Source organism: Aedes aegypti, chromosome 1, assembly GCF_002204515.2.
Source record: "Aedes aegypti strain LVP_AGWG chromosome 1, AaegL5.0 Primary Assembly, whole genome shotgun sequence".
Classification (NCBI taxonomy): Eukaryota; Metazoa; Arthropoda; class Insecta; order Diptera; family Culicidae; genus Aedes; species Aedes aegypti.
This window is the reverse complement of record NC_035107.1, coordinates 39,624,030-39,651,166: the sequence shown is the minus strand read 5'-3', so window position 1 is coordinate 39,651,166 and position 27,137 is coordinate 39,624,030.

Here is a 27,137-nt window from a genome sequence, read left to right as displayed (position 1 = left end):
TCATTGAGACAATCGCCCAAAATCTTTGACTTTTTCCTGTAGCTTTTTAAAACATGCTTTTATAGGGAAGATGTCTTCGGACATGATATAAAGTATTCAAAAATTATTAAGCATTGGGTGACCTCTATTTGTTGTTTTCCGTCCGTGAGAAGTTGAAAATTAATTAAATTAAAACAAGTTTGCAGAATACACCAACTCTCTAGCTGGTCACCCCACCGAAATATGAAGAAATTTCATGAAATGTCTTGAAAATATCGTTTTTTATGTTTTCAAAATTTGGAGTTTTTGATGTTATACAAAACAAAACTTTGAGGAAATAAATAAGGTTCTTAAAGGTTATGATAATTTTCTGATAAAATATGATCATTTTTAAGGGTTTTGTAATTAACAGAGAGGCAAATGGATGCAAATGAAACCTTTCTGTGTTCATACTACATTATAGAGCGGTTCTACGCCGTTTCGCATACCCGATTTTTGTATTTTTTGAATCGCCTGAAAATTTGCATACAGATTCTTTATGACCAAAAATGCCATTATGCACTTCCAGACCGCCATTTTGAACTTCGCCTTATTTTTGAGAAGGGCGTATCGGAAAATGCATGGCAAATCTTTAAAAAACTGTAACACGAAAACGGTTTGTCCGATCGATTTAAGATCTTCTACAAAGTTGTAGGTATTGGTTTGGACTATATGGAGAAAAGTATGCACGGTAAAAAAAGTAACATATTATTTTTTATTGTAATTTTATGGCTTTCTCAGTCTAATAAATTAAAACGGCTTGTTTGGCTAAGCCCGACGTTTCGGGCTTAGCCAAACAAGCCGTTTTAATTTATTAGACTGAGAAAGCCATAAAATTACAATTATCCTCCCAGTCGCAACACCATCACTGATTATTTTTTATTTCAAAAACAAAATTTTAAAATCAATTTTCTCCAGAAACGCAGTTTTGATTTTTTAGGGGACAACTTATGTGATTTATTGCACAATGTTTCAAAATGGAAGAATTATGGACAAAAAAGTTCTTATTTTATAAAATATTACATTGGAAAGTAAATATCAACTTATGTATTTTCAATCACACACTTATGAGCTGTGGATATTTTGCAGATCTAATTGATAATAATGTTTTGACATATTGAAGTAAAAATTTCAAATATAAAGTTATCTAGTTGTAGCATCAAGGGGACGATTTGATAGTACAGAAAATGCATTGGAAGAGTACTTAAGTAAAATTTTTCGAGGTTGCATCAATTTCAAGATATACTCATGCTTATATAAAATTTTAAAATAAAAAAGAAAAATAGGTTCTTTTCAAACATATTTCGTGTTTCTCCATTCCGGAAAATTTTATTTTGAATTCAACAACACAAACCAAGTTAAGTCAAGTACACAACACTGAAGACGGCTTTACAGTTGAGGTTGAAATACGCGTATCTGTCGAAGGATACAATAGTAGATTTAAAAGGAACAGTACTACTCATCTTTTTGTATATTTACAGGCATTCTACTAAACAAGCTCCACAAGGGTTTTCATCACTTTTGCCTGTGTTAGTAGGTATGATGAACAAACACGTTCTTCCCATACCCATACATTTGGACATGGTAAATGAATGAATGAAAAACGATGTTTTTTTAAACGTACTTCATAGGTACAAAAATAATGCGCTATGTTGTAAAGTTTTATCACTGTAGCAAACATCATTGAAAAAAATGCGGTACAAAAACTTCGTGGTGTGAAGTACCTATGTAGTATATAAGGTAAGTCTGAAACCGTGAGAGCATTAGTGTTGTATCAACAGTGATTGTTCAGTGATCGTAGATGACGTTTATTTGCCTGTGAAATTGACGTGCTACGAAGGAAGATACAGCATTATATTGTGGATTAAGGAGACGTTTTACAGAGGCATTTATTTTTGCTGTGCGTGAAACTGTACATTTTTTCGCAATGAGTTATATCAGTTCAAGATGTATTAAAGTGTTCAAACAATGTTTTTCTAAACATTGTCGAAATCTTACGGAAGATAATATTCAGAAATTGGTTTTGTTGGGATTTGCTGAACAGAATAAATTAAATAGTTAGTTTAAAATTTATGATTCTTGTCGTTTAAAACTGTCTAATTGTACTCAACTATCTATTAGCGATGACTCATCGAGCAGTGATGAACATGTAACTTCTGATACTGAAATGAATGTTCCAAGTCAGGAGTCTTTGGTAACTGTACCGTCAATGACCTCTGTCAATACGACTGATTCTGAAATAGGTGAATGTTCACAAAATTTTTAACAAATTAATTACCAGTATTTTAACATCTCCAATTGATCGTAAAAAATTGTATTCAATAAATTATGTAAAGCGAAAATATGAAGAAGTTAATAAAAAAATTAGAAGAGAAATATTCTAGTTATATACAATTGATGAAATTGACAGAGATAAGGTTAACGAGTTTGATGAAATGATTGCACAAATTAAAGATAAATTTTCTAAAGACGGTATCACCAGGAACGAAAAACTCCAACTACTTTCAATATTGCCGAGGTCATGGACGGTTCAGAAAATAATGGATACATTTAATACATCCAGGTATTTGGCAACACAAGCTAAACAGTCATTAGAAGGAACAAGTAAATCTCGTACATCTTTCGGGCTAAGTAATGTAGCAAAATAAATTGTAGTAAACTTTTACGAAGATGATGAAACTAGCCAAGTGATGCCTGGCCAACGTAATTATGTTTCTGTAATGAGAGACGGAAAGCGGCTGGCAATTCAAAAAAGGTTAATGATGACTACATTAAGATAGTCGTTTAATCGATTTACTGAATTACATAGTGGTGCTCAAATTTGGGTTTTCATCTTTTGAAAAATTGAGACCGAAGAATTGTAAATTGTTAACTAGGTCTGAAACACATAATGTGTGCGTATGTACTATTCACGAAAATGTTAATTTGATAATCCATAGTTTAAAAAAATATAATTTACCGCATGATTTAATTTTTTTTTACTGATAGTTTATTATGTGAAACAAAAACAGTGGATTGCACCTTACGTTGTTGTGAAAAATGTTCAGATTCTACTACCTTTGAACGAAGCTTGTTATCAGAAATCGAAGAGAATGGCATTGACGAATTACAATTTGAACAGTGGGTCACAACCGACGGGTGTGATATTGAAACTTTTTTAAAGCAGCCTGATGAATTTGTATCATATTTTACTCGTAAATTGGAGAAACTAATACCTCATGATTTCATCAAAAAAGAGCAAGCTACATTTTTAAATAACACAAAAAACAATTTGATAGAAGGTAAATTTGTGGTAATTTGTGATTTTTCGGAAAACTACACATGTTAACGCGACTTCCACACCGGAGGATAAATTAAAACGCTTGCTGATTCGATTTCAACTGTTCAACGGTTTATTCGAAACTGATTTGACCTATGCCAACTGGGTGATATTTATACTCGATTAGACAATAAGCGTGTAGAACTTTCCATTTGCTAAATACACTATTGTTGCCTTACGTATTATTAGCGTGCTTTCGAATGCAAAGTGTAGCAGCGCCTGAACATTCTAGCATACTGTCAATTCAAACAAAACAAAAACAATAGTTCTGGTATGTTCTAGTGGCATCATTGGCATAAAAGTGAGTATGAATTCATTAGTTCTAATTGATTTCTTCTATTTTAGGTATGTTCGAGAACGATCCAGGTGAAAGAGATGGTGAGTATGCTGTGTGGATTGTTGTGGTGTGTTTGTTGGGCTGCCGGCATGAGACATGATCGTCTGCCGGTCGAAACTTCCCGGCAGCTTGCTGGCGGCCTCAACATCACATTCATTCTTCAAGATGAAGTTCAAAGCCATCATTGGAATGCTCAGCAAGCTACTTTGCATCTGTATTATTCTGTAACTGTAACTTATTCATATCCAAAATGATAGACTTTCTGCGATTGGATCACAAATTAACTGTCAACAAGATATATTTTATGTCTAACGGAGCTGCATCACAGTATAAAAATAGGAAGAACTTTACAACTCTTTGGCAATTTAAAATCAAATATGATATAGAAGTTGAATGGCATGTTTTTGCGACATCACATGGAAAAGGGCCATGCGATGCCATAGGAGGGACACTAAAACGTATGGCTACCAGAGCCATTCTTGCCAAAGAACGTGAACATCCGATAAAAAATGCTAAGGAACTATATGATTGGGCTCAAAATCGGAAAGAAGAGCAGCTTACACAAATCTTCTTTTGTTATTCAACTACTGAGAAATATGATATCATTGCACAAGAACTTAACCAGCTATTTTCAAGTGCAAAAACAGTTCAAGGCACTCAGAAATATCTCTGAAACACAAATTGAAGTTAGACAATTTTCGAGCTGTGACGATAACAAGAAAGTAGTTGATATAATTAAGAAATAAAATTGCAGTATATATGTATGTATGTATGTATGTATGTAGGTAACCACCAATCCTTGCTTGAGTCTTGCTCTGCATGCGGCTCCACTCAACAGTAAGGTCAAATTTTATTACCAATCTGCATTCAACATACCGCTGTATGAAGGGCCAAAAGGGGGGTGGCGGACCCGTAAGCAGAAACACTTACGCGAAACCCGCGGGAAATAGAGAATCTCCTTCCAGCCATATGATCCAACAGATTGAGTATTAGAATTTGAAATACTTGTCGAGCTTTCCACGGAAAGGTTTGTTAGAAGAAGGGCGCGTCAAATCTTTTACAACTGTTGGAGAGAAAAGTACTAGACGCGAACGACTAACACTTTTCCTCCTGACTCCGATTGACACTCTACTACATTGTCCAGTTGTAACTTCAATGATGCCCTGATGCTCCCTCCTTTCCCAATATATGGTTCATATAAAGCAATTTTATGTAATATGATACAACATATAATGAAGAGTATATAATAATATATAAAATTGCAGTATATATATATATAAAAAACAAAAAAAAAAACAAAAAAAAAAAAATAAAGCAAAAAACAAACTCCTTCTCCATGGTTGTACGATCTTGCCGCGATGAGAGGGCTTTACCCATTAGCCGGGCTTAGCCCTGGGACCAAAGGTACACCGTTGTGATAGAATCACATTTTTAATGCCACGTTTAGATTTACCGTGTATATCTCGGAAGTGATGCATCTCAGCTAAATTTTACTTGAGTATTTTTCGATAGAAATTTTTTATATTTAGAAATATATAGGGAGACTTACGGCTTCGGCACCATTCGACTATTATCGGCAACCAAATTTCAAACTCCAAATATACAGTATTTTTCTATCAAAACACATCAGTGGAAACATTCAGATGATTCTTTGTTCTGCCCGCTTCCCGCTGGCGAGATTTTCGAGACTAAACAAACGATATCGCCGGAGATGTCATCAATTCAAATGAGCACGCCTCAAAATTCGACTGGTTTGGAGCTGCCGAAGAGATTCACCAGCAGTTGTTATGGGAAAGTTGTCGAAGAGATTGAGGCTGCCGACAATAGTCACACTGACAAGGGATGTTCGCAGCGTTGTAAAAACGTTTCCAAAAGCATTTTGACAAGTCTGTCGGTGTGAATCGATAGAGGATTGAGCAACGCATAAATGTAAATAGAAAACCACGGAATTTGTCTACTGATGTCCGAGAAAATTACAAAAGAAGCACGGCATCGGCTTAAGCTGCCGAGAATACGTAAGTTCCCCTAGTTATTTTTCTGTACTCAAAAAAAAAAAACGCACCAAAAATATCGTTTTACATAAATTCATTTTATTTATTTTTTTAAATAATTTATTTTTTATCCAAAAATTTTCCGTTTTGAGGCATTGTGCAAGAAGTAACAAACAATATGCTGCAAATCATATCCAAAAATTTAAAACGTCACGGTTTTTAAGAACAATGAACTTCAAATTTTCATTTGAAAATTTCGTTTATATTTTTTTTACCGTGCATTCTTTTTTAAATACTTTAGTACAGGTCGGACTCGATTATCCGGAGACTCGATTATCCGGGGATTCGATTATCCGGGATTCGATTATCCGGAATTTTGGACTCGATTATCCGGAATTTGTTTTTTGATGTTCTTGTCTTTCAATTTTTATGCATAAATCTGAGATAATTTGGTATTGCAATATACAATGTGAATATTTTTGCAGTTTTGAACATATTTAAGAAAAGGAGGGTTTAAAAAAGTGTTTTTTGGTGTATGCTGGGAAAATTTTTGTTTTTCTTGTAAAGGCCCATACTGTTCCTAAAAATAATTTCTGGCAACGCCACCGCATCATATAGTCAAAACAACGAAAAAAGATAATATTTAAGTTTCTTTATCGAAGATTTCAATATTTTTCTTAGTGATTCGATTATCCGGAGGATTCGATTATCCGGAGTGAAAAAAAAATCGATACTCCGGATAATCGAGTCCGACCAGTATATAGGTTTCGATCAAACAATAAACAATTCAGCTCCGATTCACTGAATCAAAATAAAATATTTTTGGAATGGAGAAACACGAAATATGTTTGAAAAGGGCCTATTTTACTTCTTTTATTTGAAAATTTTATATAAATATGAGTATATCTCGAAATTGATGCAACCTAGAAAAAAATTACTTAAGAACTTTTCGATTGCAGTACAGAACTTTCAAATAATCACATAAAAAATTGTTTTCCTCTATTTTGATTTTTTTTTCAAGATCTGTAATTTTTTTAAAAATCATAACTTTTTTGTCCATAATTCTTCCATTTTGAAACATTGTGCAATAAATCACATAAGTTGTCCCCTAAAACATATCCAAAATTAAAAAAAAAAAAAACGAAACTGCGTTTCTGGAGAAAATCGATTTTAAAATTTTGTTTTTGAAATAAAAAATAATATGTTACTTTTTTTACCGTGCATAGTTTTCTCCATATAGTCCTAAGCAATACCTACAACTTTGTAGAAGATCTCAAATCGATCGGACAAACCGTTTTTGAGTTACTGTTTTTTAAAGATTTGCTATGCATTTTCCGATACGCCCTTCTCAAAAATAAGGCGAAGTTCAAAATGGCGGTCTGAAAGTGCAAAATGGCATTTTTGGTCATAAAGAATCTGTATGCAAACTTTCAGGCGATTCAAAAATTACAAAAATTAAATTAAAAAAAAAATTCGTCATGTTCGGTGGAATTGTTCTATATTAAAGACACCGACACGTTAATGCTTCCAGTGGACGATTTGCCCTTTGAAGGAAGCACCACACTTGACAACAGACTAGCATGCAACGCCCAGTGGCACAGTCGAAATACATTCCTGACGAAAAGTTTTCCGGACTGAAGCGGCTGAACGCACACTCCTAGGATCCTTGACACGATGCGGCTAAATGCTTGGTAACACTAACCGCACGGTCCACGAATCAGTTAATCATAACTCAATAATACCAAATTAAAATCACTTGCTATTACCACCTATTGAAAGCTAATTCTATTCTGTTTAAGTTTGTCGAACACGCCAATTAGATTAAATTAAGTTTAAACATTATTTGATCGAGATTTGTTCGCCACAGAACCCAGAAATCACGGTTTTTTTTTAATATTACCTATAAAAACACACACAGCATTATTTTCCAGGCCTTTTTTTAACAGGAAACAAACATAATAAATCTTTGAAATCATTAAACATTATTAGTTCACATGTTGCTTTAGGAAATTAATTACAAAAAATACAAAAACCTCAACCAAACTATGTTTCAACTTGCTCGTATCATAAAATCATATTCGACAAAAGTTCGTAGAATTGAATAAACTACTATGTAGAGGTATTTCCGATAAGATTTAATGTTCCGTTCAGTAGTTATGAATTTTCAAAGCTTGGAAATAGTCCAAAAACACATAATTGATTTGAAGCACATCTAAATTTTCTTCAAATTGACTGAAATTTTGACCAGGAGTTCATTTTGACAAGAAAAATAAAAATATTGGTTGACTGAGGAACTTCCAGCCATTTGAATAGGTCTAATACCCATGGATACATGTTCTACTACTACTACCACTATTCTGAGTGCTTTGTCGAATCAATCAACTGGGTTCCATTCTCATTGCTCGATTCCGGGCAATAAGAAAGCGGTCTCGCTCTCCAAGGTGGTCGCTATGGAAGGTGACATTTATGACAGACAAATCGCCTTCAATGATCTTTTGACAACTGCTCATCGGCACTCTTTGATCAGTCGGCAGCAAAAATGGGATGCAGGAGACATGAGCAGTCGGTTACATTCCATTCTCCCGCATGTATCGAAGAAATCGTGGTTCAAGGGCATGGGTTGAAGTCGAGATTTTGCCAAGGTAATGTATCGTCTTATATCCAATCACTATTCACTAGGCTCGCATCTCTATAGACAGCAATCTCTGCAGCTGTGGTGCAGGCTATCAAGACGCTAATCATGTGGCTTGGGAATGCCTCGAATACTGTGTTGCCAGATCCAGATGTGTAGCCCTCAGGGCCCAAGGGAAACCAAAAAAAGGAAGACATTAGAGATGTGTTGGGTAAACTTGACCTAGAGTATATGGAGCCTGTGTTTGCTTTTATTAGGAAAACAACCAAACATTAGTCCATAAGAATCACAATAAATGGAAATTTAGTGAAAAATTTGAGTTTTGTTGATATTAGTTTTACCATAAAAGCTCTTTCCAGTTTTTAATTTTAAATTCGTTCAGGAAAAATATTTCACTCTCTCTGATCTCAGTTGCCATTTAAAGTGAAGATGAATCGAAGCCAAACCTCAAATTTTCAAGAGCACAAAACTGGAAAACCAAACATTCGTTTGAGCTGAAAACTTAATCGATTGGTCACTAGCTGGTGGTGACCAACCGATTAAGTTTTCAGCTCAAACGAACGGATGTTTGGTTCTCCAGATTTATGCTCTTGAAAATTTGATTTTTAGCTTCGATTCATCTTCACCTTAAGCTCATTTAAATTGAAATGTTAAATTTTTTATAGCTTCAAAGTTTTATTCCTTCTTGTTCATGGTGCACCAAATTTGTGTCTCATTTTCATTTTTTTTTTGAGTATTTGAAAACTAACCTCTTATCACTTATTACGGTCGTAGATCGCAAGGCCTCTGTTCAATGGAGTATTTGGAGGACCAAAAACATCCGTACAAATCAATAATATATTCCGAAGACTTAAATGAATGGTTCAGAGACTGTGCCATATTAAAAAAAAAAAAACTATCGATAGACCATTGATCACGCTTGTAGATCCTAAGGCATATATTCGATGAATCCAGCTTTTTAAGCTAGCTATAAAACTGCGAGGGGTTATTCAATTTTGTCATTTCTTGACTACAGATTTTATAGTTCGGTCTTAGTAGGCAGTGATATTGGATTGTTTTTTCGGCTGTCAAAAATTTTCACCCTATTTGTTTACAGCTGTTTGCATAACCAAATTAGAATGATAATATTTTTTTTAGTAATTAATATATTATACCTTTTTGGACACTGAAGGACAGCAAACCTATACGAAGACATTTTTGCTATGCGAATACGGAATGACACAAATCATATCGCTGTGTTCGTGATAAATAGTTGGTACATTTTTGGAAGAATTATTCATTTCTTAGGAAGTTGTCTACAAGAAGAAGCGTAGTTTGACACGTTCATTTTTTTCACCAACGTATGTGTAATTAATGACCAGCGTCATCTAACACACCGGGACACGAAATTATCCAAATATTGCGCCCATCATTTGTGGAGCAACTTTGTATGAAAAAGATACAGGAAAAACGTGTGAGAGAAAAATCATATATTTTATGGAATTCCTGTCAGAACAGGAGTACAGAGCGCACTACCAGAACCAAAGCAGTGGTTTAAGGCCTTTTGGTGCGTCATCACAAAATGGCTTCTTCCAAAATCATTGACATATTGTTATGATGGTACAGTTAACTATCCCTTACTCGAAATTGAAGGGACCATCGAGTTAGGGAGGTATCGAGATGCAGAACACATATATTTCTAAAATTTTAAACTTTTTATTATTTTGACAAAATACATTCAAAATAGTTATTTTAACGTGAAAAACAATACAATTTTACCACATTTACCTCTGTGACACTTTTTTACAGATCAGCAAAAATTAAAAATTTCAACACCCAGAAATTGGCAGTAAACTTTAATTTTACTATAAATTTAATCATAAGAATCAAATTCATGAAATTTATTAACGTTTCGAGGACATTTGGAACTTTTCATGAAAATATCGAGTTAGAGAGGTAAACTGATTTGGGAAACTGAAACAGATAGCATCGAGTTAGGGAAAATCGAGTTAGAGAGGTATCGACTTACAGAGGTATCAAACCATGCTAGATTGAAGGGACCGCGCATTCCATCGAGTTAGGGGAAATATCGAGGTACAGAACATTGAGTAAGGGAGAGATGACTGTATTGGTGTTTGAAACATCGATTAAATAGAACTGCTTATCACCTGACTGGATAATTTATGCGAAGAAAAATGCTTCAGGTGGTATTTCAATATTTAATCAACTCTTTCAGATACAGCATTATCAATTTAGCGACAATATAGGGTAAACAGGTATAATACGCCCCCCCCCCCCCCTAAGGGAAAACTGCTCTATCGCAGTGGAAAATGCATTACTTCTATAGTTTTTGGTGTCAAAGTGTTATTTTCTTAGTTGGTCATGCTCTGCATGCAACTTTCTCTTGCCAGGTAGCTTATAAAAAGAGTACAAGACGTATTCTGTAAACGGTCCAAATTTTGACGTTTCAAAACAAACCGGGCAATATGCCCCTTCCGTTTCCAACGAGAATTCCACCTCTTGCTTAACTTAAAGGGGTCCATTAGCAGTCGTCTTCCGGTAAAAGTTTTTGTAATAAGTACAATAGTAGAGGATGGGCTTCATTTCCTACGGGGCTTGCCTATCGGACGGAAAATTTTATGCCAAAAAGCTGATTTTCGATATTTTTGGTATTTCTATTAATTGTTTATACTCCCCAAAGATCTTATATGTGCAACATAATTTTTTCGCGGGTATTTAAGATATGTAATCATATTTACTTGTTGAAGAAGCCTCAATCCCTTGAAAATGAAGTGGGGCGTATTGCCCGGTTGGGGCGCATCATACCAATTTACCCTACATGGGATTTATATTCTCAAAAATAAACTCCGATTTCATGCCGCATTTCATTGCCTCACACAACTACACTTGTAAATAGAAGGTGCTTACCTTTTCCATTATAATTCTGCAGCAAGCATTTGTGTTTTGGATTTCATATTGCGTTCACTATACTTCCACTAAACAAATCTTTCATTCACTTTCCTTAAAGGAACAACATTTCAAACGGGAATCAAATATTTATAAAGTTTTATCAACCGCATCACTCAAAACTATTATGGAGATGGTTTTCACTTGCTGCGAATCGACGCCGCCACCGCACACTGAGACATGCCTGTGTTTATAGTCTAAAATATCCAACTTTTTTTCTGTTGTATTATTTTCAGTGCGGAAAGGTTGGGCAAAGCATAGAAACTTGAAACTCATACGTTGTTTGTTTTTCGATTCTCTCAAATTACAGAAACCATCTCTACGAAACATAAAATCATACCAAGTGTTTATCAATTTGGACCACTCAAAATAATTGAAAAGCTCCACAGTGCGATGCGTCGGGACGCATCTATCGTGTGTGCACAATCATCGCGATCGTTGGGCGCAGTGATGTCAGAGTTGCTATCTGTTAAATCATAGCATTTAATGTGGATTACTCACAAAAATCATTAAAATTTTATTAAATCAGTGGTCTTTGTCGTATCCTGTCGGTGATTGTTGAGAGCAATGGACGCGTTGCGAAAAGTTCGAAGAGGACGCTTATCGTCCTCTTGTATTTCGACAGGATACGACAGTCTTGTGATGGAAAACTATTTGTTCCGAAAACAAGCATAAACAATTGCTAGAAAAATCTGTCACCAATCACCTGGCAACACCGCCATCCCTTGCAAACATAAACCGTGCCGATGCATAACAAAAATATGCGATAAATCCAATAAAAAACAGAGAAATTCTGTTGATATGTACGATTGAACAGTTGATTTTGATTTCCAATACTCGTCAATCTACTAAATTTCCCATGTGTTTACATAAAAATATGCTTAACAAAAATGTTATATATTTTGTTTGTTTGTTTTGAAAATATACATGGAAAGGCGACACTACTACTATTACATCAATGATGATTGTAATGAGTTTATTTATTAGGTTTATTTACTTTTGCACTGCAGAAGAAGGTGCACAAAATTGTTCAAAAGTTTACAGGTAAGTCATTAGCTTTGCAATATATGTTGTTGAAAACTGGACCCCCTTATTGCCACGTTGGGGCCAGTCGTAGTGAAAATTCGGTGTGTAAGTAGGAATTGATTAAACTAATTGTCCGTGAAGGTAAAGTGCCAAGTTGGCGAACGAGAAGATACGACAGTGCAGAGAACAGTGTCTCCAAGGTGCGTTGAGCCGGTCGTAACTTTACGAAACGACCGTGGCCATTCGTTTTACACGGCCAATCACCTTGTTCCACGTTTTGGAACGACACCCGAGCCCTGGTAAGGGTGAAGCGCTTTAAAAAGATCCGGCATTCATCGGTTCTAGCACTCAATTCAAGGTAACTCGAGCAGTGAGCTAGGCCAAGAATACAAGAAAAAAAGATTAAATTGAACCAAAAGGATGTATAATAGATGAGCTAGATTGTAATTAAACTTTGAAAAGCTGCCGACGTGTGCCGACCCTGAGAAGCAGAATTACAGGTGAGCTAGCTCGGGACGTGAGGACGACCATGCAATAGAGTCGTGGGCGTCACAGGTAGTAACAGTTTAGAAGACTGTTGGTTACACAAATTTTCCTTCAGCATCAATTGGAGCCATTGACTCTGCGACTTGTTTCTATGTACAACCCGTAAATAGTAAGAGCTTTAGTTTTAAATAGAAAATTATAAAATTTACCGTTTTAATTTCCTTCCAATTTCTGATGTTGTTTCATCAACACGAAAAATTTTCAATATTGGCTAGCTTACTATGATAAACCACAGACAAACAGACGTTACACTTAGAACAAATGTCGATCAAAATCATAGTCACGAGGACATGTACGCCCAATGCTAAAATCGGTGTGTTTGGCCGATAGGCCAACAGATGGCGGTAGTGTACAAACGTCAAACACGAACAAAAACGATGCGAGCGCTGTGGGTGGTTGATCGGCCACCTACCATATTTTTGAACCGACTGTTAAAAAGGTTATCGATGTCCAATGATGAGAGTGTGACGTCTGTTTGTCTATGATAAACCATAAAACCCAGACAACCAAAATGTACGTATAGCGAAATCACTTGGAGGCTTTTTATGTACAAAATTTCACTCATAAGATGTTGCGAAAAGGCCTTATACGTACAAATGTGGAGGCGATATGCGTGCATTAATTATGTGATGAATAATATCATACAATGCGAGTGTATAAATATTCTACCGAACTAACCTGTGATCTTATGCGACTTGATTTATGATAACAAATGTTGATTTGACAGCTGCTACGGATTGATTCGACTTACTTTGTACGAGTGTACGGGACGAAACAAAATGTACAAATTAACTCAGAAAAGAAGTGTTTTATGTAATGAAACTCATCAATCCGACGAGTTTATCCACGGTGTTCTGCGGGTTTTATGTAATTAGTATGAATAAACGAGTTGAAACGTGAACTTTCATACGATTTCTGGTTGTCTGGGAACAAAACTATAGACCGATGCACGGATTCAGTATCTGACGTTTGAGCGATGCCGAATTCACTGGTTTCCATGGTAACATAAGTAACACGGCACCACTAAAACGTCAAATAATGAATACGTGCATTGGTCCATAGTGTACGCAGGAAATGTCAGGGATGATTCAAAGTTTATAGCAAGCTAGCGTAAAGAACTGGATTCTTGGGGGACCTATGACATTAGCATAAGCATTAGCATTAGCATTAAGGCGAAGATAAATCGAAGACAAACATCAAAAATTCAAGAGCACAAATCTAAAGAACCGAACACCCGTTTGAGCTGAAAACCTAATCTGATGGTGACCAATCGATTAAGTTTTCAGCTTAAATGGATGTTTGGTTCTCCAGATGTGTGCTCTTGAAAATTTGAGGTTTGGCTTCGATTCATCTTCACCTTAAGAATTTCGCACCAATTCGTAGGTGGTACAGTCCTAGACCATTGTATGAGGATTGCCTCCTTCCCGTCCGTTACCAAAGTCAGACATTTGGGACTTACCTTTAACTATAAGACAAGACGAATCCTCCAAAAAGAGCTGTCCTGACCACGTCCTTATGGAAATATGTAGAGAAAACTACGACCTCTAATAGGTGTTACGGGATGTTGTAGAATGTTGATGAAATGGGTAGTGCCATAGGATACGTTCGGTAGACGATCTGGCCGACAAATGGTTAAAATGGTGGTAAAGATTGTGTTAATAGGGTAGGGTGTATAGGAGGATGAGCACAGTTCGACTATTTAGAGCATTATAAATAACATATGTTAATAAGTACATAAAATTTAATTTTGAATTTACCTGATATATCCGAACCAAAATTGAAAAAAAGTTTTAATTAGTTAGATATATAGAAACATATAATTTCACTGCCCTACGTGAACAATAAACTACCACTATTTCACAGTACTACGCAAATGACGCAACTTGCACGATTAATCCTGACCGTATCATCCGCCCCCGCAGGAGCAAGCGTCGCGGTCAAAGGATCACACACTACTCATTCCTTGGAGGACCTAGGATATCGGTACAAACTATAATAATACTCATTTTACTGCTATGAATAGATGAGGACCGGTGTCATATCAAAACAACATCAAATTATTGCTCAATACGCCAGTTCATTGCAAATTCATATTTCAGGAAGTTTTTGGATGAACTAGAACACCTGTTGTTCTGACTCATACAAACGATTCTTCAAAATATAACATCCTTCTAGGGTCCAGTGGTATGAGATATTCTTCTACATAGAACATAGAAGTATCATCAAAATTTAATTGATATATTTGTTTCTTAAACAGACTAGAATGTGTGCAATTTAAGATCTTCCAAGATCTTTTTGAAGCTTGGGCATATAGATTCACATGGATTAGTGGAGTGATCTTGTGAATGAGTGAAGTGATTTATCTTTTTTTTTTAAGGCATTCTGTGCTCGTGGCCACTACTGTGTCGGAATCAGTTGATCTGTAGCTTCTTAACCGATACAGATCTAATTTCAACTTATCTATATTTACATCTACACTCTCTCCTACTCTTTTACTCTCACACCGAGCAGGTAGGAGAGAGCTCTGCTGTTAGTGAGGCTAGCTGCCTGCGAAGAGGGTCAGTTTGTCTCAGTCACCATCTGATACTGACGGAGGATGGATGTGCACCCCAAAGCACGGTCTTCCGTGATGCGTCTTCTGGTGGCTGGACGGTTTTTTTTTTGTGGAGGGGCTGGGAATCGAACCCAAGACCTTCCGCTTATGAAGCGAAAGCGTAACCTCAAGGCTACAGACCCCCCTAATTTATCATTTCTATGTAGAAGAATATCTCATACCACTGGACCCTAGAAAAATGTTAAGAGCATAATTTCTCTAAATCATAAAAATTAATTTCAGACTCCAGAAGGCAAAATTTCGTTTTACACACTGATTCAATATATGAATCCCGATCTAGTTCGTAAATTGAGGTTACAGTGTAATATGATTTTTTTAATCTTATAAGATTTCAATTGCCTAATTAATTGTGTATTCCGTATTATCCATTAGAAATTTCTTAAACAAATTTCTTCAGAAAGTTTTGATGTTGTTTTCGCGCAGAATAACAAAAAATGCCAATAAAATGTCTTCAAAGAAATTCAATACTGATTTGTCGAAAAATTCTATTATTATATGATGGTGCAATTGTTCTCTAATATATTGTTTCTTTGTTGTCTTTGCTAAAAATTTTACGAAATTTATTCCTATCTTTGTTTTGAATGTCCGTTAGAAAATGATCGTGAGATAACGCCTCAAATTTAGTAAAATTATTCACAGTCTTCTTCTTCTTCTTCTTCTTCTTCTGGCATTAACGTCCTCACTGGGACAGAGCCTGCTAAGTGTTCTTATGAGAACTTCCACAGTTATTAACTGAGAGCTTTCTTTGAAAAAGTTGCCATTTTCGCATTCGTCGTCGGCAAGGTCAAGGATATTTCCATCACGAAAAGATCCTGGACCGACCGGGAATCGAACTCAGACACCTTCAGCACCTTTGTAGCCGCGAACTTTAACCACTCGGCTAAGGAAGGTTATTAATGGTCTGTTGGGCTCAAATAACCGTATCAGAGCAATGAATGCGTAGCTATTTAGCAAGACCTTTTAAAGATGGAGCCAAGAGCTACTGGTTGAATCCCTTCGGTAGGTTTTTTTTTTCAATTTTGCGAGACAAAGAGTATCTTTGTGCATGCCACATGATATACCAAAGCAGTAATGGTCAATTGTCCAAAAATGCCCTTCATTTTAAACTGAGGAAGTACTCATAGGAACACTAAGCTGAGAAGCATGCTCTGTCCCAGTTGAAACGTAACTTCATAACGAAAGAGAAGACCAAGCTACTACAAGACATCTAATTTGTGCGAATTATACTCAATTCTTTGCAACTTTGTTTTAGAATGTTGTGTCGAAAATAAATTTCGACTGTTAACTTGACTACAATGTTAAACAATTTGAAATTATAGCTCCACGTTAATGATGAACGACACTTGAAAAGAGGTAACACTATCTATGCATTTTCATGCAGTAAATATTGATGAGTGCCAATATCAATTTTCCTCCTAAAAGTGCAACCAATTAGAAAAGCTTTTCCACCTCGATGTCAAGTCCATTTCGAATCCCCTGAAGATACTTCGTTCCTAAAGCAGACGACAATCAGACGTCCAAATGTTCTCCAATCGGTCCCAATCGTTCACTGATGCTGAATTGGCTGTCCGATTCAAGGAGTGCATATATTCGGAAAGCTCTCTCGTATGCTCTTAAGACGCAACCCGAGCGAGCGAAGGAACACAGCTTTGCCATCAAAATATTTATTAGCTGACAATCTTAATTTGACTAAAATGCTCCATCAATATTTAAGCCTTCAAGAAGTCGATGGCACTATGGCGTAGTGGATGGAAAAGCAGTCGAGATTGATATCGAACGAGAATCTACAAGGGGTACTGGAATCCGATTCGATTGCCTCCCTCCACTGGTTTTCATGGCAAAGCTGCCATTGTTGAGACATAACAATAGGTCAACTGAGAACTTGTTTCAACAACATCCGGTCCAGGACGTTCAATGGAGCCTCCCACAGGTGATTACAAATTACGATACTGCTCTGAGTTCAATGATTGGAAAGTATTATCATGCCCTCTGAAAATGATAACCAACACTAGTTTATCACAAACCACAGAGTGTTCCCTTTCTTCAAATGCTTGTTAGTTTGGCTGCCTTCAATGGTTCAAATTTGCAATTAGTGCACTGACGAAAATTCTAATACAGTTTTTGTGCCGATGTTTACCAAATTAAATGTTAATTCTTTGATCGACAGATTGCATCTCATGTCATCGTTTCTGCCAGAGAGCGGGGGTAATTTCCCGCTATCTCCAAAGGAAAATCAGAATTCCTTCCAGCGCCAGGACATGAGTGGGTGTGTGGCCGTATGATGTGATTGCCAACCAGCTCCAAGGGGAAGAAGATCCAAACGCTGCCATGACTACCGGGACAAGGAAAAACTCTCGTCCTTCAGCTCGATTCAGCAACGAAGCGAACCTTCCAATGAGTCCAAGCTTCGTTGCTGTGTATCTCTAATCTGGTTCGAAATATTGATCCCAACCGTTCCTCGGCCATCCCAACCTCTGGGTCCCAACCTCAACGAAACAACGAACGGAACAAAAACCCGATGGACGATGGTCTTTGTGTGTGGATGTCGTTGCCTTCGCCCGTTTAAACCTGCTGCTTGCAATCGGACGAGGAATGTCCTGGCCAGGATGTGAGCTTTTGCTCTTTGCCGTCGTGAAGGACCAAAACAAGTAGTGCCTCGGAGAAGAACAAATTACGATCGCTTAAATTCGATGTGCTCGAAAGGATGATGTCGTCCAGGAGCTATCGGGTGGTGGCAAACCTGTAGGAGGAACGAAAATCTCATTCGCAGGACTTGGGTTGGTGGGTGGAAGCGACGTGACGTAACGTACAGCGACCGGGAAATAGTGATATGGGTTGATGTGTAGGAAAATATCCGCTTTTTGATCCAGCTTGGTAGGAATGAACGAAAATGGGTGGTTCCAGAAAGATGACGATGAAAATGTCCATAGAGAAAAGTTTGAAACAAATTTGGGATAGAAGGAACAGAAAAATATAAAGAAGATAAATTTAATAAAAATAATAATTTGTAATAAAGAAAATTTTAAGAGAGAATAAAAGAACATCAAGCCTTAGAAAATATAAAGAATAAGAACAAATATATATTTAGGAAGACCAAGAAGACCAAGAAGACCGTGAAGAAATACATTCAGAAGATTGAGCAAATTAGAAGATTCAGAATCAGAAGATTCAGAAGATTCAGAAGATTCAGAGATTCAGAAGATTCAGAAGATTCAGAAGATTCAGAAGATTCAGAAGATTCAGAAGATTCAGAAGATTCAGAAGATTCAGAAGATTCAGAAGATTCAGAAGATTCAGAAAGATTCAGAAGATTCAGAAGATTCAGAAGATTCAGAAGATTCAGAAGATTCAGAAGATTCAGAAGATTCAGAAGATTCAGAAGATTCAGAAGATTCAGAAGATTCAGAAGATTCAGAAGATTCAGAAGATTCAGAAGATTCAGAAGATTCAGAAGATTCAGAAGATTCAGAAGATTCAGAAGATTCAGAAGATTCAGAAGATTCAGAGATTCAGAAGATTCAGATTCAGAAGATTCAGAAGATTCAGAAGATTCAGAAGATTCAGAAGATTCAGAAGATTCAGAAGATTCAGAAGATTCAGAAGATTCAGAAGATTCAGAAGATTCAGAAGATTCAGAAGATTCAGAAGATTCAGAAGATTCAGAAGATTCAGAAGATTCAGAAGATTCAGAAGATTCAGAAGATTCAAAATCAGAAGATTCAGAAGATTCAGAAGATTCAGAAGATTCAGAACAGATTCAGAAGATTCAGAAGATTCAGAAGATTCAGAAGATTCAGAAGATTCAGAAGATTCAGAAGATTCAGAAGATTCAGAAGATTCAGAAGATTCAGAAGATTCAGAAGATTCAGAAGATTCAGAAAGATTCGGAAGATTCAGAAGATTCAGAAGATTCAGAAGATTCAGAAGATTCAGAAGATTCAGAAGATTCAGAGATTCAGAAGATTCAGAAGATTCAGAAGATTCAGAAGATTCAGAAGATTCAATTCAGAAGATTCAGAAGATTCAGAAGATTCAGAAGATTCAGAAAGATTCAGACGATTCAGAAGATTCAGTAAGATTCAGAGATCAGAAGATTCAGAAGATTCAGAAGATTCAGAAGATTTCAGAGATCAGAAGATCAGAAGATTCAGAAGATTCAGAAGATTCAGAAGATTCGAAGATTCAGAGATTTCAGAAGATTCAGAAGATTCAGAGATTCCGAAGATTCAGAAGATTCAGAAGATTCAGAAGATTCAGAATAGAATTCAAGCAAGATTCAGAAGATTCAGAGATTCAGAAGATTCAGAAGATTCAGAAGATTCAGAAGATTCAGAAGATTCAGAAGATTCAGAAGATTCAGAGATTCAGAAGATTCAGAAGATTCAGAGATTCAGAAGATTCAGAAGATTCAGAAGATTCGAAGATTCAGAAGATTCAGAAGATTCAGAAGATTCAGAAGATTCAGAAGATTCAGAAGATTCAGAAGATTCAGAAGATTCAGAAGATTCAGAAGATTCAGAAGATTCAGAAGATTCAGAAGATTCAGAAGATTCAGAAGATTCAGAAGATTCAGAAGATTCAGAAGATTCAGAAGATTCAGAAAGATTCAGAAGATTCAGAAGATTCAGAAGATTCAGAAGATTCAGAAGATTCAGAAGATTCAGAAGATTCAGAAGATTCAGAAGATTCAGAAGATTCAGAAGATTCAGAAGATTCAGAAGAATTCAGAAGATTCAGAAGATTCAGAAGATTCAGAAGATTCAGAAGATTCAGAAGATTCAGAAGATTCAGAAGATTCAGAAGATTCAGAAGATTCAGAAGATTCAGAAGATTCAGAAGATTCAGAAGATTCAGAAGATTCAGAAGATTCAGAAGATTCAGAAGATTCAGAAGATTCAGAAGATTCAGAAGATTCAGAAGATTCAGAAGATTCAGAAGATTCAGAAGATTCAGAAGATTCAGAAGATTCAGAAGATTCAGAAAGATTCAGAAGATTCAGAAGATTCAGAAGATTCAGAAGATTCAGAAGATTCAGAAGATTCAGAAGATTCAGAAGATTCAGAAGATTCAGAAGATTCAGAAGATTCAGAAGATTCAGAAGATTCAGAAGATTCAGAAGATTCAGAAGATTCAGAAGATTCAGAAGATTCAGAAAGAATTCAGAAGATTCAGAAGATTCAGAAGATTCAGAAGATTCAGAAGATTCAGAAGATTCAGAAGATTCAGAAGATTCAGAAGATTCAGAGATTCAGAAGATTCAGAAGATTCAGAAGAATTCAGAAGATTCAGAAGATTCAGAAGATTCAGAAGATTCAGAAGATTCAGAAGATTCAGAAGATTCAGAAGATTCAGAAGATTCAGAAGATTCAGAAGATTCAGAAGATTCAGAAGATTCAGAAGATTCAGAAGATTCAGAAGATTCAGAAGATTCAGAAGATTCAGAAGATTCAGAAGATTCAGAAGATTCAGAAGATTCAGAAGATTCAGAAGATTCAGAAGATTCAGAAGATTCAGAAGATTCAGAAGAATTCAGAAGATTCAGAAGATTCAGAAGATTCAGAGATTCAGAAGATTCAGAGATTCAGAAGATTCAGAAGATTCAGAAGATTCAGAAGATTCAGAGATTCAGAAGATTCAGAAGATTCAGAAGATTCAGAAGATTCAGAAGATTCAGAAGATTCAGAAGATTCAGAAAGATTCAGAAGATTCAGAAGATTCAGAAGATTCAAGAAGATTCAGAGATTCAGAAGATTCAGAAGATTCAGAAGATTCAGAAGATTCAGAAGATTCAGAAGATTCAGAGATTCAGAAGATTCAGAAGATTCAGAAGATTCAGAAGATTCAGAAGATTCAGAAGATTCAGAAGATTCAGAAGATTCAGAAGATTCAGAAGATTCAGAAGATTCAGAAGATTCAGAAGATTCAGAAGATTCAGAAGATCAGAAGATTCAGAAGATTCAGAAGATTCAGAAGATTCAGAAGATTCAGAAGATTCAGAGATTCAGAAGATTCAGAAGATTCAGAAGATTCAGAAGATTAATCAGAAGATTCAGAAGATTCAGAAGATTCAGAAGATCAGAAGATTCAGAAGATTCAGAAGATTCGGAAGATTCGAAGATTCAGAAGATTCAGAAGATTCAGAAGATTCGGAAGATTCAGAAGATTCAGAATTCAGAAGATTCAGAAGATTCAGAAGATCAGAAGATTCAGAAGATTCAGAAGATTCAGAAGATTCAGAAGATTCAGAAGATTCAGAAGATTCAGAAGATTCAGAAGATTCAGAAGATTCAGAAGATTCAGAAGATTCAGAAGATTCAGAAGATTCAGAAGATTCAGAAGATTCAGAAGATTCAGAAGATTCAGAAGATTCAGAAGATTCAGAAGATTCAGAAGATTCAGAAGATTCAGAAGATTCAGAAGATTCAGAAGATTCAGAAGATTCAGAAGATTCAGAAGAATTCAGAAGATTCAGAAGATTCAGAGATTCAGAAGATTCAGAAGATTCAGAAGATTCAGAAGATTCAGAAGATTCAGAAGATTCAGAAGATTCAGAAGATTCAGAAGATTTCAGAAGATTCAGAAGATTCAGAAGATTCGGAAGATTCAGAAGATTCAGAAGATTCAGAAGATTCAGAAGATTCAGAAGATTCAGAAGATTCAGAAGATTCAGAAGATTCAGAAGATTCAGAAGATTCAGAGATTCAGAAGATTCAGAAGATTCAGAAGATTCAGAAGATTCAGAAGATTCAGAAGATTCAGAAGATTCAGAAGATTCAGAAGATTCAGAAGATTCAGAAGATTCAGAAGATTCAGAAGATTCAGAAGATTCAGAAGATTCAGAAGATTCAGAAGATTCAGAAGATTCAGAAGATTCAGAAGATTCAGAAGATTCAGAAGATTCAGAAGATTCAGAAGATTCAGAAGATTCAGAAGATTCAGAAGATTCAGAAGATTCAGAAGATTCAGAAGATTCAGAAGATTCAGAAGATTCAGAAGATTCAGAAGATTCAGAAGATTCAGAAGATTCAGAAGATTCAGAAGATTCAGAAGATTCAGAAGATTCAGAAGATTCAGAAGATTCAGAAGATTCAGAAGATTCAGAAGATTCAGAAGATTCAGAAGATTCAGAAGATTCAGAAGATTCAGAAGATTCAGAAGATTCAGAAGATTCAGAAGATTCAGAAGATTCAGAAGATTCAGAAGATTCAGAAGATTCAGAAGATTCAGAAGATTCAGAAGATTCAGAAGATTCAGAAGATTCAGAAGATTCAGAAGATTCAGAAGATTCAGAAGATTCAGAGATTCAGGAAGATTCAGAAGATTCAGGAAGATTCAGAAGATTCAGAAGATTCAGAAGATTCAGAAAGATTCAGAAGATTCAGAAGATTCAGAAGATTCAGAAGATTCAGAAGATTCAGAAGATTCAGAAGATTCAGAAGATTCAGAAGATTCAGAAGATTCAGAAGATTCAGAAGATTCAGAAGATTCAGAAGATTCAGAAGATTCAGAAGATTCAGAAGATTCAGAAGATTCGGAAGATTCAGAAGATTCAGAAGATTCAGAAGATTCAGAAGATTCAGAAGATTCAGAAGATTCAGAAGATTCAGAAGATTCAGAAGATTCAGAAGATTCAGAAGATTCAGAAGATTCAGAAGATTCAGAAGATTCAGAAGATTCGAAGAAGATTCAGAAGATTCAGAAGATTCAGAGATTCAGAAGATTCAGAAGATTCAAGAAGATTTCAGAAGATTCAGAAGATTCAGAAAGATTCAGAAGATTCAAGAAGATGTCAGAAGATCAGAAGATTCAGAAGATTCAGAAGATTTCAGAAGATTCAGAAGATTCAGAAGATTCAGAAGATTCAGAAGATTCAGAAGATTCAGAAGATCAGAAGATTCAGAAGATTCAGAAGATTCAGAAGATTCAGAAGATTCAGAAGATTCAGAAGATTCAGAAGATTCAGAAGATTCAGAAGATTCAGAAGATTCAGAAGATTCAGAAGATTCAGAAGATTCAGAAGAATTCAGAAGATTCAGAAGATTCAGAAGATTCAGAAGATTCAGAAGATTCAGAAGATTCAGAAGATTCAGAAGATTCAGAAGATTCAGAAGATTCAGAAGATTCAGAAGATTCAGAAGATTCAGAAGATTCAGAAGATTCAGAAGATTCAGAAGATTCAGAAGATTCAGAAGATCAGAAGATTCAGAAGATTCAGAAGATTCAGAAGATTCAGAAGATTCAGAAGATTCAGAAGATTCAGAAGATTCAGAAGATTCAGAAGATTCAGAAGATTCAGAAGATTCAGAAGATTCAGAAGATTCAGAAGATTCAGAAGATCAGAAGATTCAGAAGATTCAGAAGATTCAGAAGATTCAGAAGATTCAGAAGATTCAGAAGATTCAGAAGATTCAGAAGATTCAGAAGATTCAGAAGATTCAGAAGATTCAGAAGATTCAGAAGATTCAGAAGATTCAGAAGATTCAGAAGATTCAGAAGAAGATTCAGAAGATTCAGAAGATTCAGAAGATTCAGAAGATTCAGAAGATTCAGAAGATTCAGAAGATTCAGAAGATTCAGAAGATTCAGAAGATTCAGAAGATTCAGAAGATTCAGAAGATTCAGAAGATTCAGAAGATTCAGAAGATTCAGAAGATTCAGAAGATTCAGAAGATTCAGAAGATTCAGAAGATTCAGAAGATTCAGAAGATTCAGAAGATTCAGAAGATTCAGAAGATTCAGAAGATTCAGAAGATTCAGAAGATTCAGAAGATTCAGAAGATTCAGAAGATTCAGAAGATTCAGAAGATTCAGAAGATTCAGAATTCAGAAGATTCAGAAGATGTCAGAAGATTCAGAAGATTCAGAAGATTCAGAAGATTCAGAAAGATTCAGAAGATTCAGAAGATTCAGAAGATTCGAAGATTCAGAAGATTTCAGAGATTCAGAAGACTCAGAAAGATTCGGAAGATTCAGAAGATTCAGAAGATTCAGAAGATTCAGAAGATTCAGAAGATTCAGAAGATTCAGAAGATTTCAGAAGATTCAGAAGATTCAGAAGATTCAGAAGATTCAGAAGATTCAGAAGATTCAGAAGATTCAGAAGATTCAGAAGATTCAGAAGATTCAGAAGATTCAGAAGATTCAGAAGATTCAGAAGATTCAGAAGATTCAGAAGATTCAGAAGATTCAGAAGATCAGAGATTCAGAAGATTCAGAGATTAAGACAAGAAGACAAGAAGACAAGAAGACAAGAAGACAAGAAGACAAGAAGACAAGAAGACAAGAAGACAAGAAGAACAAGAAGACAAGAAGACAAGAAGACAAGAAGACAAGAAGACAAGAAGACAAGAAGACAAGAAGACAAGAAGACAAGAAGACAAGAAGACAAGAAGACAAGAAGACAAGAAGACAAGAAGACAAGAAGACAAGAAGACAAGAAGACAAGAAGACAAGAAGACAAGAAGACAAGAAGACAAGAAGACAAGAAGACAAGAAGACAAGAAGACAAGAAGACAAGAAGACAAGAAGACAAGAAGACAAGAAGACAAGAAGACAAGAAGACAAGAAGACAAGAAGACAAGAAGACAAGAAGACAAGAAGACAAGAAGACAAGAAGACAAGAAGACAAGAAGACAAGAAGACAAGAAGACAAGAAGACAAGAAGACAAGAAGACAAGAAGACAAGAAGACAAGAAGACAAGAAGACAAGAAGACAAGAAGACAAGGAGACAAGATGACGAGAGGACAAAAAGACCAATGAATCGAAGAGTCAAAGAAACGAAGAGTCAAAGAATTTGCTTTATTAGAAGAACCATTAGAACTCTTTTACTCTTAGGTTAGAAGAAGGTTCCAGAAATTTCGTATCAAAGAAAAGTCATAGAGCTGAGTTAAAATGTCTGATGAATAAGAAGAACCGAAAAAGCTTGTAAAAATTCACAAAATTTCGAATGGTCAGGCTGGATTGACATGTATAAAGTGTCCTCGAGGTAGAATATTCACAAGAGATCGAAGAGCCAGAGAGATAGAGCAGATAGCGAGTCAATTAATCTGAATAATTTTGAAGAACTGAATTAATTTGTGGAACCAGTTTGAGAAGCACGAAGGAGCTAAAAAGATCTAAATGAAAGAGAAACTTAAGAACCATAATACATAAGTCTACGAAGAAAAGAGTTGACAAATCAGAAAACATAGAACACGAGTAAAGAAAATCCAGAAAAGTTTTAAAAGTTACAAGATTTATAACGACCAGAGTGATTCGAAGAGAAAACAGATGCCTCAATTTAGAAGAGACAGAAATTACAAACATTCTCAAAATCAAAATGAAATTTACGCCAAATATGCACAAATAGATTGAGGAGCCAGGAAAGAACAGGAACAGTATAAGTTAGTAAGCTCAAAGAGTCAGAAAAGTCATGAGATACTAAAAGAGAAGACAAAATTAAATGAATCCAAAAAATCCCGAAAGGCTATTGAGCTGGAAGAACTAGAACAGTTCTTTGACTCAGAAAAGTCGAGCGCAATCAAAAAACCGGGAGACATCAGAGAGATAATTTTTAGAGAGCCGTAGAAAAAAGACAGCTGTAGGACCAGGAAGTCCAAAACGTCAGAAAACACCATAGTTTAAGGAAACACGAAATTGATTAAAGATTTTGAAGGAATAAACATAAAAAAAAAATCAAGAACAGCAATAAGAACAATAAGAGAAATTAAAGCAATAAGAGAAAAACAAGCAAAAAGAGCAATGAGAGCAAAGACAAGCAAAAAAGAGCAATAAGAACAGTAAGAGCAATCAGATCTTTTGCTTGGTTATCGATCTCTTGATTTTTTTTTTGAGATATCCGGGGAGATTTCAATTGAGGTCAATATGGAAACATTTGAAGAAGCTTTTGTGAAGACCTCTGAAGAATTAACAAAAATCCATTAAAATTTCTTCTCAAATTACTCAAACAACCACCCTAGAGCCGTGCATCGTTGTCCAAGCGCATCCAGAAAACATCTCGGATTGGTATCAGGCAATTCTTCCATGTCCCGCTTGCTGTGGGATGACCCCGTATCGTCCTAAAACGAGCTAACGTCGTCTCATCAGTATCAGCGCCGCACCATTCGCCGTACTACCTCTCTCATCTTCCCGATTTTGCTAAAGTTTCTTCCGAAAGTCAACACACTCCTAGAGCTGCCGTCCACCCACAATGATGCTCTCTGGCACTGGCAACCGTTCAAACCTTCCTCCTACGGGCGGCGGTGGTGCACGATGAAAAAAGGACCTCCAAAATGAAAGGAGGAGCAGAAGAATCAGTTTCGGGAGCCATCAACGTTCCTCCCTTTATGACTGGCATCAGTCTTACACTGTGGCGGCGACTCCAACTCCGGGCTCTATCCCCCTGTCAGAATCTGCACGTAGCTATTGGAGATTTTATAAACATTTATTCCCTGAGACCCCTTCCGAACCTTCTGCTTCAATGCTCTCTCTCGATATCAGTCAGTCGAAGTAGCGGGTGGAAGGAGACTTGACTTTTAGTTTCTCACTACGAGTATGCATGAGAGTAGCCAGGATTTGCAATAGGGACTAGCTACCTAAATTAATTTTACTCTAAAATGATCATTGAGTACGGCCTCTGTACACTTAGTCTAAGAAAAAAAAAAAATGCTTAGAGCCCAGTAGAGATGCATAAAGAGATCTTCAATATTGAGAATTGAATTCTTTAGGT